The 23,831-nt window shown below is 39.7% G+C and overlaps 1 pseudogene across 1 annotated transcript in view; it reads left to right on the top strand.

Moving 5' to 3' along the window:
* Positions 1-48: 48 nt before the first annotated feature.
* The window catches only part of LOC117702469 (ELKS/Rab6-interacting/CAST family member 1-like), a 40,902-nt pseudogene continuing 17,119 nt past the window's right edge, over positions 49-23,831 (top strand). Inside the window, exons 1-3 of the transcript XR_013108337.1 lie at positions 49-204; positions 1,607-1,690; positions 5,726-5,893. The product of XR_013108337.1 is annotated as an ELKS/Rab6-interacting/CAST family member 1-like (transcript). The remainder of the gene's footprint in view (positions 205-1,606; positions 1,691-5,725; positions 5,894-23,831) is intronic.

Below are 23,831 nucleotides of genomic sequence, written 5' to 3'. Positions count from 1 at the left end.
TTAATCTTTGTTAATAGTTTTAATGCTCAACTCTTCTATTATTCCTAGGATTCAAAAATTTCTTCCATGGAGCGTGGGCTCCGAGACCTGGAGGAGGAAATTCAGATGTTGAAATCAAATGGGGCTTTGAGTACTGAAGAGCGGGAGGAAGAGATGAAACAAATGGAGGTGTACAGGAGCCACTCTAAATTTATGAAGAATAAGGTATGGAGCAGATACTTTAGTTCCCAGAAACTTGAAAATTTATATATACTTTTCCATGTTAGTGATGGTAAATATCTGCTTTATGTTTTAATAGGCTTTAAAGAAGGTTTGTTGTTGTTGTTGTGTCTGCCATGTTGAAATGTCCTAGAAATAAAGTCAGCATTACTGGTTCCATTTACTTATTGCAAGCTTTTATTTAAATAAGAACTAAGGGCATCTTGTTACAATTTAATTTTTTATTTCTGTAAGAACTTCTGAAATGATTTGATGGAACTTTGTTCAGATGAATTCTTCTTCCTGTAGAAGATAGTTCATTCATTTCTTACTGTAGAAGACTACTTCTTTTGGGAAATATTTTAAGTCAAACTCCTGAGAGTCGTTTTTTCTAAAACAAGGTAAATGTTTCTCCCTTAAACAAGTTCCAAGAATAAAGAGCCTTTGCTCTCTGCCTTAGTGGGGTTCATTTGGTACCAGGGCTGTTGCTTCCTATGTGCTTCTCAGGCATGTATACAATAAGATGTATACAACCACACGGAGGCTCGTCAGTGTGGTTAAAATCAGTCACAGCTGGTTTTCTTCAGACCCAAGGTCATTTACTTTGATTTTAATAAACTATTTAAAGAAAATTGAAGAATTTGCTTTATTGTGTTTAATTAAAAATAATTATTATAAAAATTGGACATGGTAGCACATGCCTGCAGTCCTAGTACTTGGTAGACAGAAATAGCTGGACTGCTGCAACTTGGAGGCTAGCCTAGTCTACATAGAGAGTTCCAGGCTAGCCAGAGTTACATAGTGAGACTCTGTCTTAAAATAAACAAATATACAAACAAACAATTTTAACAATGAAATTTTATCTAGAAAAGTATTTACTCACTGCATTTCCCAATGTATACAGCAGCTGTGTTCTTTGTTCTTTGGAACCGAAAACCAAAACATCCCCATACTTGACTGCCAAAGAATGACACAGATGTGACTCCCTGCCCTTTTCAGGCTTCTTGTTGTGGTGTCTGTTTTCAGGTTTATGTCTATAGAATTTTCCTCTGTTACTGAAAAAACGAGGCTATTATCAATGATTTATGCTAGTAATATGTTAATTTTTAAGCTAAAAATTTATGTGTCCAATTTTTTGTTAGTGTGAATTTTCTCCCTGATTTTAGGGTAAAATATACTGTATCATAATCTATATTTTACTTCCTTTTTGAGGATCAGCATATTTGTTTCTTTTTTAAAAGTTTGTGAGATACGAGACAGTATATGCTTTTGAAAATTGAATTAGAGGAACAGCTTTGATTATTTTATGTAAGTTATTGTTATTTCAGAGGTCACTGTGGCTCAGAATCAGATAATATGAAGACCTGAGTTGGCACATGAGTGAAAAACAATAACAATTTCGTGACAGGTAGAGCAACTGAAGGAGGAGCTAAGTTCCAAAGATGCTCAAGGGGAAGAGCTGAAAAAGAGAGCGGCTGGTCTGCAGTCTGAGGTCTTTGCAGTAAGATTTACCTCTCTGTGTGCAGTGGTCCCACAGTGGGACCCTGCTGGCTCTGGCTTCTGGGTGGCTTACACTTTCACTCTATATGGTTGGCAGCTCTGCCCATTCTTAGCACTAACCAGCCTGCTCTGCTCTTTTAACTGACATTTCTTCACCAGTTTGACCCACATGTCACTTGTGCACACTGAGACTATGTGTATTCTGGAAGCCTTACACCTGGTTCTTTATTGTTTTGCCGCTGTATGGATGATATCTCAAAATTCCCCTTTCTTATCCTCTTGTTGACTAGATATACGTTGATTTATATGAATGCTCTTTCCTTCCATCCTTTTTAGGTATGGTAATGTGCAAATCTCTAGGCCGAGCACCTACAACTTAACTTGCATTTGAAATTCTTGAGAAACTGCTTTAATTCTACATGGAGACATTATCTTTAAGTTTTCACTAGGAGACTTTGTAACAAATGGTATTTTCTTTAAGACAGCTGTATAGAGAGTAAATTAGCCTATTTAAAGTTATCTTATAGTTTAGAACTAGTGTGATAATTATTTTAAATTACTAAATCTGCTTTAGCCTTCTGTGCAATGAACTTACAACTGCATTTCTAAGCATTTTGATAAGTAATAATAAAGTAATTTCTACTTGTATACTTACTAGAAGCATTTTATAACCTGGTGGAGTGATCTACACCAATTTACAGATGAGAAAACTTAGGTAACAGATGATACCAAGGAAGCAATAGCTCGAGAGAGGCAAGGTCTGATTGACACCAGCAATCTGGTTCTAGAACTTTACTTGTAACTTCTTCACTCTCTGGTCTGTATTGTCCATGTGCACCTGTACCTTCCTCAAAGTGTCAGAGATGAATAGAAAATCTACTCTTAAGGAGGGAAGTAGACTGGAATGCAGTATTAAAAATAAATTTTGTTAATTTATTTATTACAAATACATTTATGGCCTATTTAATATATTAATCTATTTATGGCCTAGTTTCTGGTGTAGGTTAAAAAGTAAAATACTGTGTTTGGAAAAGATCTAGTTTATGTTGTTAACTATATGTTGTCTGGAGGAGAAATTGGTATATGATTTCCTTTTTTCTTAACTACTATTTATTACTCAGCTCTGTGTATCAGACAGCAGGCCAAGTACATCTCTCACATTATGCTGTTGAATTCCTAAACAATGTGATGCTTTGGTATCGTTTCTCCATTGCCAGCTAGAGAAGTGCTGTTACTGCTGTATCCGTGCGCTTCTCACCAGGTTCTCTCTCCTGGGCATCTAAGCTTTTCTTCTGTTTAAAATGTTTTCTTCTCTTTCTTATTTAATAATGCACATGGCAGGGAAATGTCAGCCCTGTGCAAAACTGAAATCTCTCTCTGTGTATATATAATATGTATACTTTGGAATTTTGAGAAAGGACCTTGTTATGTAATATAGTCATCAGACTTGTGGTTCTGCCTCAGCCTCCTTACATTGGGAATTTTGGGTATGTACCTCCACGTCTAGCTTCTGTTAATTTCTGATTCATGTTTGGAAGTATTCAGAAATTTGGATACTTTTAAGCCATAGTTTGCTGAGAAAGTAGTAATACTTTGACTATTCTGGGTATTTATTTATAGAACAAATATGCTTTAGATCAATCTGTGTATTGCAGATAGAGTAATACTAATAAGCACATATAATATGAATCATTACTATATCAGTAAATATAGTTTTCATGTATACAGAAAAATTCTCATCTCATTGAAAAAGAACCCTAAGTTGTTTTAAGTGCTTCTTATAAGTCTAATTGGTTTTCTTTCTTTTCTTTTCGTCCTTGTGGGGGTTGGGAGGAAATCAAATGTACAGTCTTGTACATGTTAGGACAGAACTCCTCCATTGAGATATGTTCCCAAACTAGAACTCTAACTTTATGATAAACTTTATTTCTTCTTGTGAAATTGCTTCAAAAACTTTTTCCTTTACTTAAGATTAGTATGGTAAAATTAAAAAACTGTAGAGATACTTTAGAAAACTTTAGATACTCAGTTTCTTTTTTTCTTTTTTTTTTAATTTAAGAAAAGTTTTACTACTGTGTTAATATTTCGGCAACATTATTGCAATAAGTTTAAAAGACAGACAAACTAGTATAGGCTTTAAAGGAACAAATGAGGGTTATACAATTAAATTATTACACAGATCTAAGGGGTTTACTGAGTAAGAACTGCTTCGTTTATTCCTTAAAACTCAAGGTCTTTTGTTTCATCTGTCATGAAAATGACTGACTTACCATATTTATGTTCAGTGGTTAATCTATCTTGTAGTTATTTCCTGGATGGTAGACCTAATATAAAACCAGAAATGTCTTAAGACAGCTTTCTTTCTTAATCTTTTCCATTTTTTAAAGTTTAATACGTTCAAGATCTGAAAGAAAGTGGCTGGGTAAAGTACCTAACTAATGCCTTTAATCTCAGCACTTAGGAGGCAGAGGCCGGTGGATCTCTGTGAGTTCGAGGCCAGTCTGGTCTACAGAGTGAGTTCCAGGACAGCCAGGGCTACACAGAGATACTCTTGTCTCCAAACAAACAAACAAACAAAGGAAGTCCTAGGATCTGGGCTGGGTGAGAACACTCTGCAAGTCAGAGCAGTTGGTGTGTAGGTGAGAGGACCTGGGCTGAAATCTCTGCAGCTCCTAAAAGAAGCCAGCTGTGGTCGCATGTGTCTGTAGTCCCAATGCTGGAGGGAGTTGGTGACAGGAGGACCATTAGGGTTTGCTAGCTGCCACCCTATCTTCACATTCAGTGAGAGGACCCTGCCCCCTTCCTGTTGTTCAAGCATTCTCTCTCACTTGCTCACTCTCACACACATGCTTGGAAGCAAGAGGGATGTAAAGAGGATGCTTTAGAGGAACTATTTGTTAGTGTGAAGAGCTCTATGGAGATTACATTATATTTTTTATATATGAGTTATTCAGTCTGATAAATTTCAAATGACTCATGTAGATTGTTTCAGAGTGAAAGCTTAATGCATTCTTCATTTAACTCCAATGTTTATGTTCTATGATATGCATGTAGTTGATAAATAAGTGATTTTAAACAACAGAAAAGAAAAAGAAAACATTTCTCTATTGCCTTAACACTAAAAGTAGCTTGGTTTTTTCCTATTTTCATGATACAGGGTCTCACTCTATACAGAGGCTGGCTTGGAACTCAAAGAGATCCAACAGCTCTGCCTGGCATAAAGGTGTGCACTACTCTATCCAGCCTCACTTTTTAATGTAAAGATTTTATGAAACTTTTGCTTGAAAAAGAAAAACAGAAGCATACCACTAAGATTTGAACTTACTTTGCAGTAGAAATAGGAAGTTGCTTTCCCTTCATGCTTTACGTCCACACTAATCCTGCCTATAATCCATCGTGTTCTGAAGATGAAAGCTTGACAAAATGAAGTAGTGTTTAGGTGATGAATGCTGCCTGGTCTGGCTGAACCACAGTTTCCTCCTCCGTCTTTCCCCCAACGCAGTAGTTCTCAGCCCATGGGTTGTGGCCATTGGAAAACCGTCTTTCCCATGGTCTTAGGAACTGAGACACTACTCAGCAGCAAAATTACAACTGTGAAGTAGCAATGAGAATAATTTTATGATTGGGGGTCACCACAACATGAGGAACCAGATTAAAGGGTCATGGCATTAGGAAGGTTGAGAACTACTGCCCTAAGGGGTTTCGGAAACTATTTAGAAACAATAAATGAAGATTAGAAATTTGTTTGTTGAATAAGCTTAGTTTTTGGTAAGGAGCATATGGAATTAGATGGTGCAAAAAGATTAGTATTGTTCTATCTTACTTATTTGCTATTTGATGAGCTTAGGAGCTCAGGGCTGTTAGACATGTACTTTACCATGAAAGCACCCCCCCCCCATTTCTACCTTATCAAAGAATTAATGTTGCATTTAATTTCCTATATTATGCCATAAATCTGCCAGCAGTCCAGTTCAGAGGTAGTTGTGTAATTTCTTTCTTCCTTACAGTGTTGTTTTTTGTTTTCCAGATTGGCCAGGTGAAACAGGAATTGTCCAGAAAGGACACAGAATTACTAGCCTTACAGACAAAGCTAGAAACTCTCACGAACCAATTCTCAGACAGTAAGCAGCATATTGAGGTGCTGAAGGAGTCCCTCACTGCTAAGGAGCAAAGGGCTGCCATCCTGCAGACTGAGGTAAGGAGTTCTGTGGTTTGTCTGGAGTCCAGTCCATTCCTAGTTTTTTTTTTTTTTTTGTTTTGTTTTGTTGTTTGTTTGTTTGTGTGTGTGTGTGTGTTGTATTTATGGGTGTGTTCATGTCCGTGTGCATATGCACATGTGCATGCATGCCTGTGAGGAGGTCAGAAGATAACTCTTAGGAGTTGTTGTCTCCTGCCACCATAATCAAGTGTTCATACTAGCACTTTACCCTGTGAGCCATCTTGCCAGCTCTGATGGCATTTTTAAAGAAGTTTCTGCTCTTTCATAGTTTTATTGGGCTGAATTTAAATATATTTAAGGAATTGCAAATGTGAAATAGTTTCGAAAATATTGCCTTCAGTTCTTCATTTATAAAGAGGGTTTTCGTTTTGGTAACTTGAACATGCATTGCCACAAACAGTTCAGAACTTGGTCCCAGTGTCTTAAAGGTAAGTCTCACTTCCAATTTGTTACTGTTAGACTGGGATGCAAGCTGTTGATCAGTTGGTTGATGACAATACAAACATTTCAAAGCTTGTCATGATCTGATACATAACATTTCTTCTCTGTCAATCCACTCTTCCTTTTGTATCCAGCTTGAATAATGTCTTATTACCTGAGTCTTACACAGATACGCTTGTGATTGGTTTCTTCTACCATGGTTGTAAAGGCTGTGTTATCACTCTCGAATGGTTGTATATCTGCCTCTGGGCAGGGCAGGAGTAGCTGAGCCTCAGGGATTGATTTCCTCTGTAAATGACTAGGACAGTTGTTCGAATACAGCCATCCCATCCTAACTGTTAAGGGTAAAAGTTAATTTCTTTTTGAATTTGGGGCATTTTAAGAATGTAATGTGTTTATTTAATAGTACATACTTCTCTAATGACATTTGAGAACAGTTTTTCCCCTAGATCTTTCTTTTGTTAGACTCCAATAAAAGGATTGTACCAATTCTTTGATAGCTGTTATTTTATATTTTACTTTTAATTGATTTTGTCCTTTTTATTGCAGCAGTGTGATCTGATGTAGAAACCAATGAATTAAACACATGAAAAAGAACAGGGATCATGGAGCTTTTTTAAATTTTAAAGTTCCTTTCTATGCTCATGTGTAATATGTATTTATGTGGGTATGTTGTGTGTATGAATGTATGTGGAGGCCAGAGGCCAACTTGGGGTGCTGTTCCTCAGGTGCCATTGACCTTGTTAATTTGAGACTATCTTAGCTCCCCTAGCACGTGCTGATGAGGGTAGGCTAACTGGCCAGCAAGTCCTAGGGATCTTCTTATCTCCATTTTTTTTTTTCAGTGGATTACAAATGCAGTTTGGGATTTAATTCAGATCCTTATGCTTTCACAAACATAGTTACTGACTAAGCTATCTATCAGCTCCTCAATTAAAAATTCTTTCTGGAAAACATTGATCTGGGGAAAGGTCTTGTCCTATCTTTTGATAATCTACAGTGAGGGACTTCCTTTGTCTAACTTGTACAATATTCTTGAAATTGCTTCTATTCTATAAATTTCTCTTTTATATGTTGACCTTTGCAGAGGTGATCAAACTTTTGTAGAAATAATGGTTGAAAGTAGAGATTTAGCTGCACAAGGTTAAGCCTGTCAGTAATCCCAGTGAAGATGTGGGTGGAGCCCATGAAGTTCTCCTGCTAACTGAGGAGCTATTGAGAGCTGTTGGGAAGGGGTGTGCCTGCTGGGAGGTTGCTTATGCTCATACAGACTGTACTAATTGAACTCAAAAATTATTAAAAAAATAAAGAAGGGTGTGAATGAGTGAGGGTTACATGCTTAGAAGGAGTGTAAAAGGGAAGTTGGATTGATATGATCAAGATGCATTGTGTATTTGTGTGAAATTATAAAATAATTTAAAAAGTACTTTAAACATAAAGGTTTGGGGTCAGACCTAGAATTGGTGCTAACCCTGTGTAAATTATTGTGTGACTGTATCTGAGTTGTTTTTTTAAATCCATTTTAAGCCTCTGTCTTCTCATTAGTAAAATAAGGATAATGATACCCCTAACATATTGTCTTATTTTGGCTAGAGTAGATGTTTTACTACGAATTTCTCTTCTGAATTGCAAAGACCCCTAAATTTGCAGGTTAAAAATATTTTATGATAACTGATCTTTTGCAATGCCTTGTTTATTTATTTATTTGTTTGTTTATGTTTTTCAAGACAGGGTTTCTTTGTGTAGCCTTGGCTGTTCTGGGACTGGCTAGCCTCAAACTTGTAGAGATCTGCCTGCCTCTGCCTCCTAAGTGCTGGAATCAAAGGCATGCACCACTACCACCTGGCTACTTTTTTTATTTATTAGTTAAAGTAGATGTTTTATTATGTATTTTCTCCTGAACATGCAAGAACCCTTAAGATTTTATGTTAAAAATACTTTACAAACCTGGTCTTTTATAACACTTATTTTATTTTGAGACAGGATCTCTCTATGTAGCCCTAGTTATTCTAGACCTTTCTGTGTAGATCAGGCTAGCCTCGAATTCACAGAGATCTATCTGTGTCTGCCTCCTGAGTGCTGAAATTAACAGTGTGTGCCACTCTGTCTGGCTTATAAGACTTTTATTGCTATCAGTTGTTTTATTTGCTCCTGCATTAGTTGCTTTAGTTTCACTGTGGCCTTAGCACCTAACAGAAAAAATGTAATCGAGGACAGATTTATGTTGGCTCATGGGTTTGAAGAGTTTCAGTTTATTCTGGTGGGAAAGCACAGTGGCTCAGTTGAGTTCATGGTGATTTGAGCATGTATTAGACAAGGATCTGGAGAGTACAAAGAAACACAGGCTCCCTATGATCGTCAAAGGCCCATCTATATAGTACCCTACTTGTACTAGCTAGGCTTCACCTCTTAAAGGTTCTAAAGCCTCCCAAAATTCTCCTACTATCTTGGGATGTGGTTAGCCATTTCAGACTTAAACCATAACATTCTACTCCTATATACCTTTATACCTCCACTCCCAAAGCTTTTGCCCATCTCATAATTCAAAATACATTTAGTCTAAACTCAAGAGCCTCATAGTCTTGGCAGTTCCTCATAGTCTTAACAGTTCCAGGATTGTCCAAAGTCTCTACTGAGACTCAAAGCAATCTCTTAGTTGTTACATCAGCTAAGAGCTCTTGAAATTCAAAAGGAGAGGTTTATAAACCATGTGTGGTGGTTGTAGCACTAGTCCTAGTTCTTGAGTGAATGGGCATTAGGACTGCCAGGAGTTCATGGTCAGTTATCAGGGTGAGACTCAAAAAACAAAAGAAAAGCCATGGGCATGTGGGCACACCAGAATTCTAAGATGGAGTCATTCCTACATTGATGGAAAAGAAACTGAAGGGTGTTGAGCTGGGAAAGCTGCCAAACTGGATGTTGATGTGGGATTTTACTTGCAAAGGTTTAAGAGTATTTTAGAGAGATTATGACTAGCATCACAACACACACAGTAACATGAGGAAGGGAGAATCAATGGGCCAGTGTGGTACTGGCAGCCAAGGTTCTTTTCAGCTCCTGCATTTTTATAAGGTACTCAAACATGAATGATAATGCAATTGCCACTGAAGAGTCGACAGTACTGGGGGGAGGTGAGTACTCTATTTCCAACTTGACTGCCTGACCAACTCCCATCTGAAGAATTCAGTTAAGACTAAATTTTTTCATATCCTGACAGGTCCATGTAAAACAAAAATCAAAAAATAAAGTCATATTTCTATTATTCAGTGGCCCTTAGTAAGCATTCTCGTTTTAAAATGGAGGAATGGGGACATAAGAAAGGGGATATGACCAAAAATGAGACCCAAACCCAGGGAGGCAAATATTAATCTTACAGCTTCATACCCAACATTTGGAGCATGTGGTGATAGGTTCTGAGCCCATGTTGTCTGGAGATAACAACCTTGCATGCCCATACATGTCCTCTCTCTAGGTCTGGCTCTAGCTGGTGCATAGATATTACTCAACAGATGTCTCACTTCTCAGTGTCTTGACATATCCATTGCAATTCAGTTTACTTTCTGGGTGTCTTCATTATTTTGTCAGCTACCTGAAGAGACTTCAGCCTGCTATACATTTCCTGGCTTTTCAGGCTTTCCCCTAAAATTTTGGTGGGAGCCTTCATGACTCTTGCATACTGCATGCCTGCAAAACAAGTACCATGTGCTTGATACCAGATTCTGTTGCTGGCTAAGCAGTAGTCAGATCCCACTGGATTATAGCTTCAGTCTTCTTTGAGTGCATAGGTAGCTACAGTACTTCCTTAGGTAGCTCAGTACAAATGAAGTACCGCAGATACAAGATGTTTTAAAAGAGTTTCAAAATGCATTTTTATTTTATGTTCTGGAGCCTTTGATGGGTATGGTCTTGACAAGTTTTGAAACTCCGTTAAGGTAGTAGCATTGCTGTCCTTTGTGTATCATTTGGAGTCTCTTTACACTAACTCCTAAGTGTGCTTTTCTGGTCAAACTGCACATTTTTCACAGTTTCTGCTCTGCTTTTTGGGCTAGATTCTCACTGTAAACTTTACTTAAAAACAGTCAGCCAATTTTCTAAAGATAAATTAGCGTCTTGGTTTTGAATTTGGACTCTATCAAAATTTCAGCACCCTGGCAAAGTGTAGACAAAGTCTCTGCAGGAGTATAGCACCAATGTCCTTTAGTCCAGTTCTATAGTATGGTGATTTGAATGAACAGTGTCCTCTATAAGCTCATGTGTTTGAACCCTTGGTCCACATTTGTGATGCTGTTTGGTAAGGTTTGGTACCTGGTGGAGAGGAAGTATGTCACTGAGGACAGTCTTTGTGGCTTCATAGCCTGGTCCTACTGTTGGACTCTAAGATCCAAAACCAGGGACGCACTCCCCAGAGATACTCACAGACTGGATTCACTGCAATAACATGAGGTTTATTGATGATAAGATGTTAGCCAGTATACTGGGGTTCCCTATACGCAGACAAGAGGAACCCCAAGCCAAAGCTGGGGCAGCTTTTATACAGCACTCATGAGAGCAATCACAAAGGCTGACCTTCTCAGGTCCAGTCTATAGATGATTCAGATTCACATATTACTTTTATGACAATGACTGTCTTCTGTTTGCCCAGGTTTATTACATTAAGGGCTCAGTTTCCTGATCACCTCCCATCCTGGGCCCTCTCCTGGAATGTGTCTCCATGCTTTGGGCCTTCCCCACCCACAGGTGGATTCCCTTCCCTGTGGTCTGAGGAATGTTAATCAGCTCTTCTGAATGTTAATCCAGCAAGTGTCCTTTGACTAAGGAATGTACTCCTCCCAGAATGCTTTCCAGGGCTGAGAGCCCTGAATATCTCACATTTGGTTTCTACATTACTTTATGTTCTCATTCTCTTACTCTCTCTCCCCCTCCCTCCCTGTCCCCATCCCCCCTCCCCATCCTCCCCCTTCTCCCCTTTCTCTCTCTCCTGTGTATGGATAAAATAAGATTAGTTTGTTGATTGCCAAGATAGCTTGTACCCCTGATACCTTCTTTCCCTGTCATGATGGATTGACTGTATCCTCTTTGGAATTGTAAGGTAAAAGTAAACATTCTTCTCCTCTAAGTTTCTTCTGATCAGGATAGTTTATAGCAGCAACAGGAAAGTAGCTAATACATGTATAATCTGTGATCTCATTTAAAGCCTTCTGTGTCCAGTCTTCTACTGCTGCATTCTGGTCTCCCAGACTCCCACTAGAATATCCTGTTATGCTCTGCCTGGGGTATTCTAGGGCTTCTCCTGGCTTGCGTCTCTAGACTTTTCTAAACTCTCCCCTCCAGTTCAAAAGATCCATGAACCACATGATCAGTCTTGTGATAGGAGCAGCCTTAATTCTCAGAGCTAGTGAAGAGCCCCAAACTCGGGAGACCCTTCCTCAAGTCTCGGGAAATCACGGCCACCCAGAAATCACAAGAAACCATACCTGGATGCAATCAGCAGAGGTTTATTGGGGAGAGAGTTGGCTAGCCAAGGTCAAAACTGCTTGTTCATGCAGGAACACAATTTTGACAAAAGGCCAGCAAACTGAGGGTTTTTTTAAAAATAGCATGGGGTGGGGAAAGGAAGGAATTTTTGCGAGGTTACACATGATTGGTTGCTTTATAAATTTTGAACATCAGTAAGCTGTAATGCTCGGAAGACCAAGGGGGAAGGGGTAACCAAGAACAGTGGAATATTTCAGAGGAACCCACCCTAAATGATTTAGAGTCATGTGAAAACCACTCTGTACACTCATTCTTCTCAAGAATGTAGTTTTACCAAGTCACTGTGTCCTACCCTGTCTTTACCACTATTTCAGGTTAACTATTTCTCACTTGCTCCGGCTATAGCCCCACCTAGATGACTTGCATCTTTTTGTGGTCAGGAATGTGTCTTCCTGCTTTGGGCCTTCCCCACCCACAGGTGGATTCTCTTCCCTGAGGCTTGAGGGCCTGAAATTTTACATTCAGTTCCACCTTCTGGAACCTGCATTCTCTCGCTCAGGTTTAGGGTAAAGAAAAAGCCTGTGTGTGTGTATGCGCGCGCGCGCACACGCGTGTGCGCGTGTGTGTGTGTATACACACCTCTTTATAATTTTTCACTCTATACAAGTTTTTTGTATCTGTTACTATTGTGTCACTGTCACAGGAACTGATAGAAACAACTACAGAGGAGGGAAGAATCCATGATGGCGGGGGTGGGGGAGTGGGGTGCGGGGGGTTGGTGCAGCGGGCACAGCAGAGCAATGATTCTAACTTGAGGACTCTCAGTACAGGCTGTTCACATTCATAGCAGGCTATGAAACAGAGGACATGACAGCAGCTGGTGTTCATTATTGCTTCTGATGCTTGCCCCTATAGACCTGCTTGTCTTCTTTGCGTCCTACCTCTTAAAGGTTCCACAGACTTGCCGGATAGCACTATCAGCTTGGGGATAAGCATTCAAAACTTGTGCCTGTGGGAGACCTTCAGATTCAAACCATGAATGTTCAAATACATGAGCCTATGGGGAATATTTCTCATATAAACTGCCACACTGTGGAATTCAACCAAAGGACGTTTGTGTTACATTCTAGCAAAGAATGTGTCTATGCTTTGTCAGGGTCCTGAAAATTTGATTGAGGCTATAGAGTATTAGCCTGAGTTAGATAAGATCCACATTTTATCACTTTATAGAGGAGGCTTAGATGAATTATTAATATACCATGTCTACTTGACACATGTTCTCACTCTCACCGATATCCTGTATTATCAATAATTCTTCCATTTTATGTCTGCTTGTTCCTAAATCATGGCACTATGCCTGTCATTGGATTTATGTTTTGATGACACCTCAATGTATGGAACAGAGTAGATTTTATTGATACATTGAAATAATGCAAATCTTAACTGCTTTGAAGAAGTAGTTTTTTCCCCCTTTGAGGAACATGTATTTTAGACATTTATTTATGGTGTTATTGTCATCTACACTTACTGACAGTGGAAGAAAGTTGCTCTTTTTTCTTGGATGGGCCACAGATTTAGCATTCAGTCCAAGCGAAGAACTCTAGGGCTTCATGTGTTAGAGTTGAGATACATGCTTTGTTTGACAACCTACCTTTGGCTTACCAGCAATGCCTCTTTAAAAATATTTTGTGTTTGTGTGTGTATACACATGTGTGCAGGTGCACCTGTACAGCAGAGGGCAACATTGTTTTCCATTTTCTGTCTGTGGTGGTTTGACTGAGAATGGTCCCTGTAACCTTGTGTGTTTGCGTGTCTGGGCTGAGGATGTAGTTCTGGAAGCACCTTTCTAGCACGCTGTGAGGAATCCTGTGGCAGCAAGGATGCTGGGGGAGCCTTGGGATACCAGCTAGCTGAGAGTTATCCCCAGAGGAACAGTCTCCTGTCTTCAGCTGGTCTCAGAAGCTATGGGTTTTGGAGGCTGGAAGTTTCTGCAGAGGAGAATTCACTTCTACAGCTTAACTGAGTGCAAAAAACCTCAAAGGCTGAGGCAGGAGTAAATGAATCTCTCTGCCCACAGCTTCTTGCTGGTTAGGTCCTGGACCCTGGCTCAAGAAAGCCTCCTGTCTGGGGTAAAAGCCTTAGGTATAGAAATCCTCCTGCCTGGGTGAGGGCTGAGATATGTGTGGGGAGAGAGGAGGGGGAGAAAAGGCATCATATGTAGTCTTGTGACCTTGGACCAGATCTATGAGCCAAAACAAATTTCTTCTTTGTAATTTACCCAACCTGTGTTATGAGCAGCAGAATACAGACTTGGGTTGTTTGTTTGTTTGTTTTTTAAAGTTTTATTTATTTATTTCATGTATGTGGGGTATATTGTCACTGTCTTCAGACACACCAGAAGAGGGCATCCGATCCCATTACAGATGGTTGTGAGCCACCATGTGGTTGCTGGGAATTGAACTCAGGACCTCTGGAAGAGCAGTCAGTGCTCTTAACTGCTGAGCCATCTCTCCAGCCCTGTTTTTTTATTTAACGTTTTTGTGAGGTGTGACTCTTTAAACAGAGTGTAGTTTAGTTTCTTGAAGTATACTTTTGTGTTGGTTTGAATAAGCTCATGTATTTGAGTGATATCTGTCCCTAGTTGGTGGTGCTGGATGGGGACATTTTTAGGAGGTATGGCTTTGCTAGGGAAGTACATCACTGAGACCAGGCTTTGGATTTCGTAACTGTACCCACTTCCGGTTCACGGTCTCTGCTTTATGACTTTTGTTGAAATGTCCTCTCCAGCTTTCTGCTCTTGTCTCCATTCATGCTGTCGTGCCTCCCCAGTGATGGACTCTTAGCTCTTTGCAACTGTAAGCCCAGTAGACTCTTTTCCCACTAAATGCTTTTTAGTGTATAAAATATGTTTTATACACTAAATAGTCATAGTATTTTACCACAACAACAGACAAGTAATTAACAAACCTTTTAAAAACAGCTTATTTGAGCCCAACATAATGGTGGATGCCTTTAATACCAGAACTTGAAAGGCAGAGGCAGGCAGATCTCACAGAGTTTGAGGCCAGTCTGGTCTACATAGTAAGTTTCAAGACAGCCAGAGCTACATATGGAGACTGTCTCAAAAGAACCAACCAATCAACAACAACCCCCACTTTACTTGAGATGGTGAGATGTTCAGTGGATAAAGGCTTTTTGACACAAAGTATGACAACCCGAGTTCATTTACCAGCTGTCTCCAGGACCCACTTGGAAGGAGAGAACTGGTTCATGCAGGTTGTCTTCTGACCTCCACAGACACCTGTGTACGAACATACTGAGCGGTACTATTTGAAAGGATTAGGAGATGTGACCTGTTGGAGGAATGTGTCACTCGGAGTGGGCTTTGTGGTTTCAAATGCCCAAGCCAGGCTTAGTGGCTCTCTCTCTCTTCCTGCTGCTGTGGATCTGTATGTAGAACTCTCAGATGCCATATCTGCTGCCATGTTTCCCACCATGAGGACAATGGACAAAACCTCTGAAACTATAAGCAAGCTCTAGTTATATGCTTTCCTTTATAAGAGTTGCTGTGGTCATGGTATCTCTTCACAGCAGTAGAACACTGACTAAGATACATACATATAATAAAATAATTTAAAAAGTTTATTTGTGTAGTTTTTATGATTTTAGTTCTTTGGTCCTGTATCCTTTTCTTAATCTTTTTTGTATATGGTACTGATGAGTGAATAATGTGTTTTATGGGAAACCAGTTAATTAGTTTATGCCTTGATTTCCTCAACTTTTAAATGAGATTTTGTTTTGTTTTGATGTGGTGTCCAGGGTTTATCACAGGACCTTATGTATGTTAAGTGTGTGATTTCACTGTGATATACCCAAAGTTCCTAAGATTTGGGGTTAACTTTGTATTTTTACATTTTATTTATTTATTTCTGTGTGTAGTATTTTTATGGGTGCTAGGATTCAAACTTTTATACTCATAATTGTACAGTATATTCCTAACCTTGGAGCCATTTACCCAACCCCCTATATCTATTTCTCTATTAACTGAACCATCCATCTATCCCTCCATCCACCCACCCACCACCTTCTTATTCATCTACTTTTGTGTTTGTGCATACACAAAGATACTTGTCACATCACATGTGTGGAGGTCAGAGGACAATTTGATGGAATTGGTTCTTTCCACCATTTGGATCCTGGACCTATCAGGCTTGGTGATACATCTCCTTTACCCTCTGATCAAAAGGGAAGGCTGGGAAAACTTCCGGAAACCGAGCCTGTCCTAGGTTGGAGCAAAGGACCCCAGCCTCCCTTTCCCGTCCTTGGATACTCAACATCCATTGGTTGAGCTCCTGTCTTAGGATGGTGAGGCCTCCCTTCTTTTAGGGGCTAAGGGTCTCGGTATGCTCTCTTACCCGTCTTTGACTATCCGGCTTAGCTCGTAAGTTAGGGGATATACTTAATAAGTCTTGATGACAGAGGTTTTACAATCCCCTACTTCCAGCCTGTAATAATGGACCTGTGTGGGTTTCATTTGAATAGCGTATATCTGTTGTCATACAAAAGCCATCTGTCAGTTGAAACCCCATCAACCCAAGAGACAAGAGACTTAACAGTGCCTGAATAGTCAGTATGACAGCAACACTCTTTTTTAAGGGCAACACGTAACTCCCTCTATCAGAGGAGTAAAAAGTGTAAGCTTCTTCTATTCTGTTTATAAATGTCTTATATCAGAATCTAATACAAAACTGATCATAGCTTTGATCTAAAGAAAACAAGTAAGGAAATCCCTGTTTCCTGCTCTAGTCAATCTCAAACCCAAAAAACAACTATAGTAACTGTGGTAGTGGGTTTTCTCCTGGGTCTAAACAATCTAAATTCCCACTAAATCTAAAACAATCTAGTTCCCCACTAAAGCATAAGTCAGGGAATCAAAAGTCCAAAAGAGCCACCCTGGAGATTCAGGTGGTGATGTCTCCTTCAGCACTGATAACTTCCCAAGTCAGGTTTACTTGTTGATCTGGTTCCAGTTTGAAGGCAATTGTGAAGCATCTTCATGTTTCCTGTGAAGAAAAAATATGCTTCTCAGGGGGTTTCTCCTCCCTGGATTTGTTATTTTTGTCTATTTGTTTAATCAGTCTCTCTGGCAGCCAACATGCAGCATCTGCAGTTTGGGAATATATGCAAACAGAACCTCTTCCCCAGATAAGCACTGGATCTGGCCCATTCCAGGTTCCAGTTAATGGGTCTTTCCAGAGGACTGTTGCAAAATTCTTTTTGGTATCAGGATGCCAGAATCTATCAGCAGCAGATTTTCCTTCAGAATCCAAAGTTAAAAAATTTAAAATGAAGTGCATGATGAAGGATATTTCTGGGGGATCCGTTGGTAGGGTACCATTCCCCTTTTTTAATTTTTTCAAATTGACATTTAATGGTTTGATGCACCCTTTCTACCATACCTTGGCCCTGTGGATTATATGGAATACCCGTTTTATGTAGTATTCCCAATCTTTCACGAAATTGGTGGAAACTGGAGCTTGTATAACCTGGCCATTGTCAGTTTTTATCTGTTTAGGCACACCCAATACAGCGATTGTAGCAAGCATATGATCCATCACATGCTTGCTTGCTTCTCCAGTTTGTAATGTTTCATAAATGAAACCACTGTATGTGTCTACACATACATGTATATATTTTTGCTTGCCAAATTCATTATAATGAGTAACATCCATTTGCCAGATACTGTTTGGTATCAGTCCCTTTGGATTTAAACCCAAATGAGGAACTGGTAAAAGTTTAACACATGATTGACATTGTTTAACAATTTGTCTAGCTTGTTCTCTGGTAATTTTAAACATACCTTTTAAAGTTTTAGAATTAAGGTGATGTAACTCATGAGCCTTTATGGCATGAAGTCGGCCCCCAACACTCTGAGATGTCTTACTAGACAAGATGATGTAGTTGCAAATCAAACACTCCACACTCTGTGTCTGTCTACTTCTGTTTCTCTTGTGGAATTCTGAACAACACAGGAAAAAAAATGCAAGAAATAATATAAAAGAAACTTAAAGTCATTTAACATAGGTTAATAATTGTCTACATTGGTCATCTTAGTCATCTCTGAAAGTTTTTTTTTTGAAAGAACTTAAATGAAGAAAAAAAGAATCCTAAAATTATTAATGGAATCACTGGCTTAAATAGGAAATAATCTCTGAAAGTTTTTTTGAAAGAACTTAAATGAAGAAAAAGAATCCTAAAATTATTAATGGAATCACTGGCTTAAGTAGGAAATACTCTGAATTTCGGGCTTTTAGAACTTGTTGGAGCTAGAAGTAAAGATTTGGAAACTATTGTTATAGTGAAGGAACCTGTGGGTTGAGTTGGCTTCTCTAGAGGAAGTTGTTTGCATGAGGTGTGAAGAGTGCAGTGACAGAGAAGCAGAGAACACTGAAAGTATTCCTTCAGAGTTAGGAAGACACAGGACAAAGCTAAGAGAGAAACCAAAGGCAACAAGCAGTTTTCCCCACTTGGTTCATTCACTGTACAGTGTGCATTTGCTTTGCAACGCAAAGCATAGACACTTAATAGTTTTGTGTTCAGAATTGTGAAGCAAACACAGTAGGGTAGATACTTTTCTGTCTGCATTGGTAGAGGAAAACCCTGTGTTGTTATTATCAAGGTGCCCCACCAGATTTAGCCCATACTTCAATGCTTGGCAAACAAGGTAGATGTCCCTGTGCTCAGTTGAAGTGGACAAACAAGGTCTTATCCTTCTGCTAGGAATGGTGCTGGGGTGGTGCCTGGGTGTCCTTTGAGGGGTTTTCACTCAGGGTTTTCTTCTGTGGTTTGCTCTCTCTGTTGTCTGTTTTTTCTAATGCAACACAGTGTATAAAGCAGACACAGTATAACCAGTAGCCACTTATTTTCTGGACACCCTAGTGGACTTCTATTCTTAAACTGCAAGCATAAGAAACCCTTTCTTCCTTGCTTTGTTATAAAGTGCCTAATACCATCTGTTTATGTACAGCAGGGAGATTCCTGCTGATCTCTTCACATTAAAATTTGTTTTCTTGAATTTTGACAGCTGATTGTATCTTATAGACAGAAGTATTTTGAAATAAAATTTATGATTTCTAAATATTTTTCATCTATGGCTTGTCCTTTCATTGATTGTCATATGTTAGAAAATCTTAATAAGCATAGTAGGTGTTAACACTTTCCTATTGAACTGTACTTTGTGTTGTAATTGGAAAATAGTCCTTTTTTAAAGATTTTATTTTATGCGTGTGGACTATTTGACCTGCATGTGTGTCTGTGTGCCACATGTGTGAAGTGCATGTGTGTCTGTGTGCCACATGTGTGAAGTGCCCATTGAGGCCAGAAGAGGGTTGGATCCTCAGGAACTGGAGTTACAGATGGCTGTGACTTGTCATGTGGGTCTTCTGGAATAACAAGCCAGTGAGTGCTCTTAACTGCTGAGCCATGTCTTCAGCCTCAAGGTTCAGTTCTTTTTGTCTTTTTTTTTTTTAAAACAGTATCTTCCAATCTGTGGGTCACAACCCGCTAAGGATATCAAATGTCCCTTCACAGGGTCACTTAAGTAAGCTGGAGTGGGCTTTTCAGGTGCCTGTATAAAACAGTGGTTCAGAGCTGGAAAGATGGCTTAGTGGTTAAGAGGACTGACTACTCTTCCAGAGGTCCTGAGTTCAATTCCCAGCAATCACATGGTGGCTCACAACCGTTTGTAATGGGTTCTGATGCACTCTTCTGGTGTGTGTCTGAAGACAGCTATAGTGTGCCCATATATATAAATACATAAATCTAAAAAATAAAAAAGAGAAATAAAACAATGGTTCTCCATTTGTGGGTCACAACCCTCTGGGGATGTCAAATGACCCTTTCACAGGGTCACCTAAGACCATCAAAAACACAGATATTTACATTATGATTCTTAACAATAGCAAGATTGCTGTTGTGAAGTGACAGTAAAATTAATTTTGTGGTAGTGGGTCATCACAATATGAGGAACTATATTTATTACAGGGTTGAAGCATTGGGAAGATTGAGAACTACTGGTGTAAAAAGTACATGTAGTCTTAATTTAACCCTCTCATCCCAATATACACACAGTCATTAAAGGATTTGAAATATTTTTAAACAATTATGTTATTCTTCCTATATTTTAAGAAAATACGTGTTTTACATAAAAATTTAAATTTTTTAATTTTGTGAGCATGGGTATTTTGTATGTATGCCTGTGTGTGACTTTCATGCCATATTCCCACAGAGACCAGAAGAGGGCACTAGATCCCCTAAAACTGGAGTTACAGACAATTGTGAGCTGCCATGTGGTATTGGGAATCAAATCTGAGTCTTCTGGAAGAGCAGCAAGTGTTCTTAACTGTTGTGCTGTCTCTCCAGCCCCATACAAAAATGGACTCACTAGCTTAAATTAACAACCATCTTCCTGCCTTTATCTGTGGAAGGGGCTGGGGTTGTTGCTGGGGTCTTAGGTGAAAGGGCAGTTATCTTGGGGTGCTGCTGAGTTTGTCATAGAAAGAAGATCCGTGCAGATCAGTAAGGAGGGCCACCGGAGCAGGGGGAGGCAGTGTTTTTTACCAGTCCGTGAAGATGGCAGTTGAAGATAACAGTTCAGTGAACATGATCACGGTCATAGCCTGAAATAGGAATGACAGACACAGAACCTCAGAAGAGTAAAAGTGACAGAGATTAAGAAGGCTGCAGGGGAAAGAAACTCTCAAATGGAAAAGCACCAGCATCAGAGAGGGAGTAAAGAAGAGGAAGAAAATGATAGACTTTATTAGAATAGATTAAAATAGATAAAGCTTCCATCAAGGGAATGGGAGGTGAAAGTCTGCCCAGGGCCTCTGGGTTGGACTTCTTATACGTTCCTACCCTCCCTTTTCTCTAATCCTGCCCTTGCCAGCTATTTCTATGGGGTTTCAATATATAGCTCCCATGGGAAAGGGCAGTGCAACCCTGGAGCAAGGGTCAGGCCATCTTAAAGTGACCAGTCTACTTTCCAGATGGGCCCAGGTTGTCCTGATCCATTTTCAGGATCACAAGACTATGCTACCATATCTGGCTTATGTGTGTTCTGGCTTATGTGTGTTGTGAGAGATGTCAAGTGGTAAGATAGGACACAAAGGTTTCTTCATCCCAGATGGGGAACTGATTAGACCAAAGTAGCAGTTCTTCCAAGGTCTTACTTGGTGAACCAGTTAGTTTATTGTGTGTACTCACAGGAGCGGGAAGGATTCAAGGCAGCTGTATCACTGAAAAGCCCACCCCAGCTCACAAACCCTGAACCCTAGAGCTCTCTATATGACTTACAGTCAGCTTGGCAGGTTATAAACTCTTTGTTAGTTGCTCAACTAGTTCTAGGAGAACTAACTAATTCTAGTTAGTTTCCCTGGTAGGATTTTTTTCCCTCTGTAGTCAAGTGCTTCTGTAACCTTGGGAGGCACTTTGTAAATTTTGTAAGTTTCATCTTTCCCAGATGTAAGTTTACTTCTTGAGTCTTATGAGCTTCCATTTTGAATTTCCTGAATCCTTAAGGAGCCTTTTTCCAGGAGGGACTGTTTGAACCTGGAGGAAATTGCTATTTATAATGTGATACTGGGGACTGAACCCTCGCTGCTTCCTGAGAGCACACATGAGCTATACCCTCAGCCCTGAAGCTATTTTAAGTTTCAATTTGGAGCTTAATAAATATTGACAGGTTCAACTTTTGAAAGCTCCTTAGGGCCTTTTGTAACTTGGAGGAGTATTGAGAAACTTCGAGGTTACTGAGTTCTGAGAATGAACTGTGTAGCTCTATTCCCAGCATTGACACACTTCAGGCTCTTGCAGAGGAAGAGCTGCCCATTTGGGGCTTGTATCTGTGCCAGCCTCAGGGTTTTTTGTTTTTTGTTTTCCCTGAGATTTTGCTTTTTATCTTTTGGACAATCAGAGAGATGACATAACTCTTACTATAGACCATTTTAGGCTCACGGTCTCTTCATTTTCAGTCATTAATGAATTTGTGTCTCTCCACGTGCACACTTGTGTATGTCCATATGAAGACTCATCTGTCAATTCTAAGAATTTAGTTAAAGGTTAGCATTTTGGAATGTTTTTATAACAGTGTGTCAGTATGCATTTTAAGTTGAATAGTGTCCCTCCATAAATCCTTTACTATGCAAACTGCAGATTGTGACGTATATTTAGATAGGCTCTTTCTTTTTATCTTTTAAAAACATTTTTAAAAGATTTATATATTTATTTTATGTATGTGGGTACACTGTCGCTGTCTTCAGACACACCAGAAGAGGGCTTCAGATCCCATTACAGATGGTTGTGAGCCACCATGTGGTTGCTGGGAATTGAACTCAGGACCTCTGGCAGAGCATCCAGTGCTCTTAACTGCTGAGCCATGTCTCCAGCCCAAATAGGTTCTTTCTTAGTTACTTTTCCATTGCTGAGGACAAAACACTATGGTCAAGACAACTTAAAAAAGAAAGTGTTTGATTGGTTCAAGTTTAGAGGGTTAGAGTCCATGATGATGGTGCAAAGACACAGTGGAGGAACAGCTGAGAGCTCACATCTGGGGGGGGAAGGGAGGGAAGAGAAGGAGGGAAGTGGAGGGGACGGGAGGGAGGAGAGGAGAGAGAAGAGAGAACACACACTGGGAATGGTTCATTTCTTTTGAAACCCCAAAGCTGTCCCCAGTGTTACACATCCTCCAAGAAGCCCAGATCTCTTGATCCTTCTTGAACAGTTCCACCAACTGCAGCCCAAGTATTTTAAACAAAAGAGCCCATTTTTATTAGAAGGCCCACAGGTATTTTGCAGATATGTCCAAGGCCAAGATTTGCCAGGAATGGAGGGACAGGCAAAGAGAGGGTCACGTCCTCAGTGGAAGCTTAGCCCTACAGACATCTTTACTCTTTAGACCTTGCTTAGCCTTCAGATTTGTGTGGGAAGTGGTTTCTGTTTAAGGCAGCCCAGTTTTTGGTACTTTATTTTATTTAACTTTTATTTATTTGTTTCTTTGTTGAGAGTGAGTTCTCTATATAGCCCTGCCATTTTGGAACCCACTCAGTAGACCAGGCTAGCCTCAAACTCACAAAGGTCCACCTGCCACTATCTCCTGAGTACTGAGATCAAAGGCGTGTGCCACCACTGCCATCACCCCCATGGTACTTTTTTTGCAGTTGTAAGAAATTAAAGAGCAAGATGTTCAGGATTTGTAGCTTATTGGGTGGTATTTTTAGGTCATTATCTTGTATATCAGTGATTTTCAGGCACATTGTTAGGAAATAAGGCTCTTGGCTCCTTCCGTAGGTAGGGCTCACTCAGTCTCCATCGGAAAGTGGGAGCTTAGCTTGGGCTCTTCTCTCCCATTTGTCCTTTTTATAGGTAATAAAGTTCAGACGTCGAGACCTGACACTGGTGTGGTCCTGCTTTTAGCCTACTTTTCTGTGACTTCCCACCTGTTAGTAGCCTTAAGCATTCTGTGTGTAGCTTAATGAGAAGTTAACATCTGTTCTGACCATCGTTATCTGTGGCACCTCCACTCTGAAAGGTTCTCCCATTATCTTCCTCATCCCTGCTCATCCTTCACTAATTGTCCAGGCCTCACCAGCACCTAGTCACAGATCTTGAAGCTGAGTTATTCTTTTTCTTAAACTTATACTTTGTGTGTGTGTGTGTGTGTGTGTGTGTGTGTGTGTGTGTGTGTAAGTGTAAGTGTACAACTTGTGAGAGCCAGTCCTCTCCTATTGTGTGTTCTGGAGATTGAGCTCCAGTTGTCATACTTGATCACTACCCACTGGGCTATCTATCCAGTCCCATTCTGTACTTTTAGAAACACTCTACTTCAGTTTCCATGCCCCCTGTAAATACTCCTGTTCTCCACGATGCTGCTGTCTTCTCCATTAGGTTCTAAATTCTACAAAAGGATGAAATTAAAAAATGTCTTGTGTTCCAGTGACCA

Source organism: Arvicanthis niloticus, unplaced genomic scaffold (assembly GCF_011762505.2).
Source record: "Arvicanthis niloticus isolate mArvNil1 unplaced genomic scaffold, mArvNil1.pat.X pat_scaffold_812_arrow_ctg1, whole genome shotgun sequence".
NCBI lineage: Eukaryota > Metazoa > Chordata > Mammalia > Rodentia > Muridae > Arvicanthis > Arvicanthis niloticus.
Note: the sequence above shows the minus strand (reverse complement) of the source record. Positions and strands in the feature narration are given on the sequence as shown.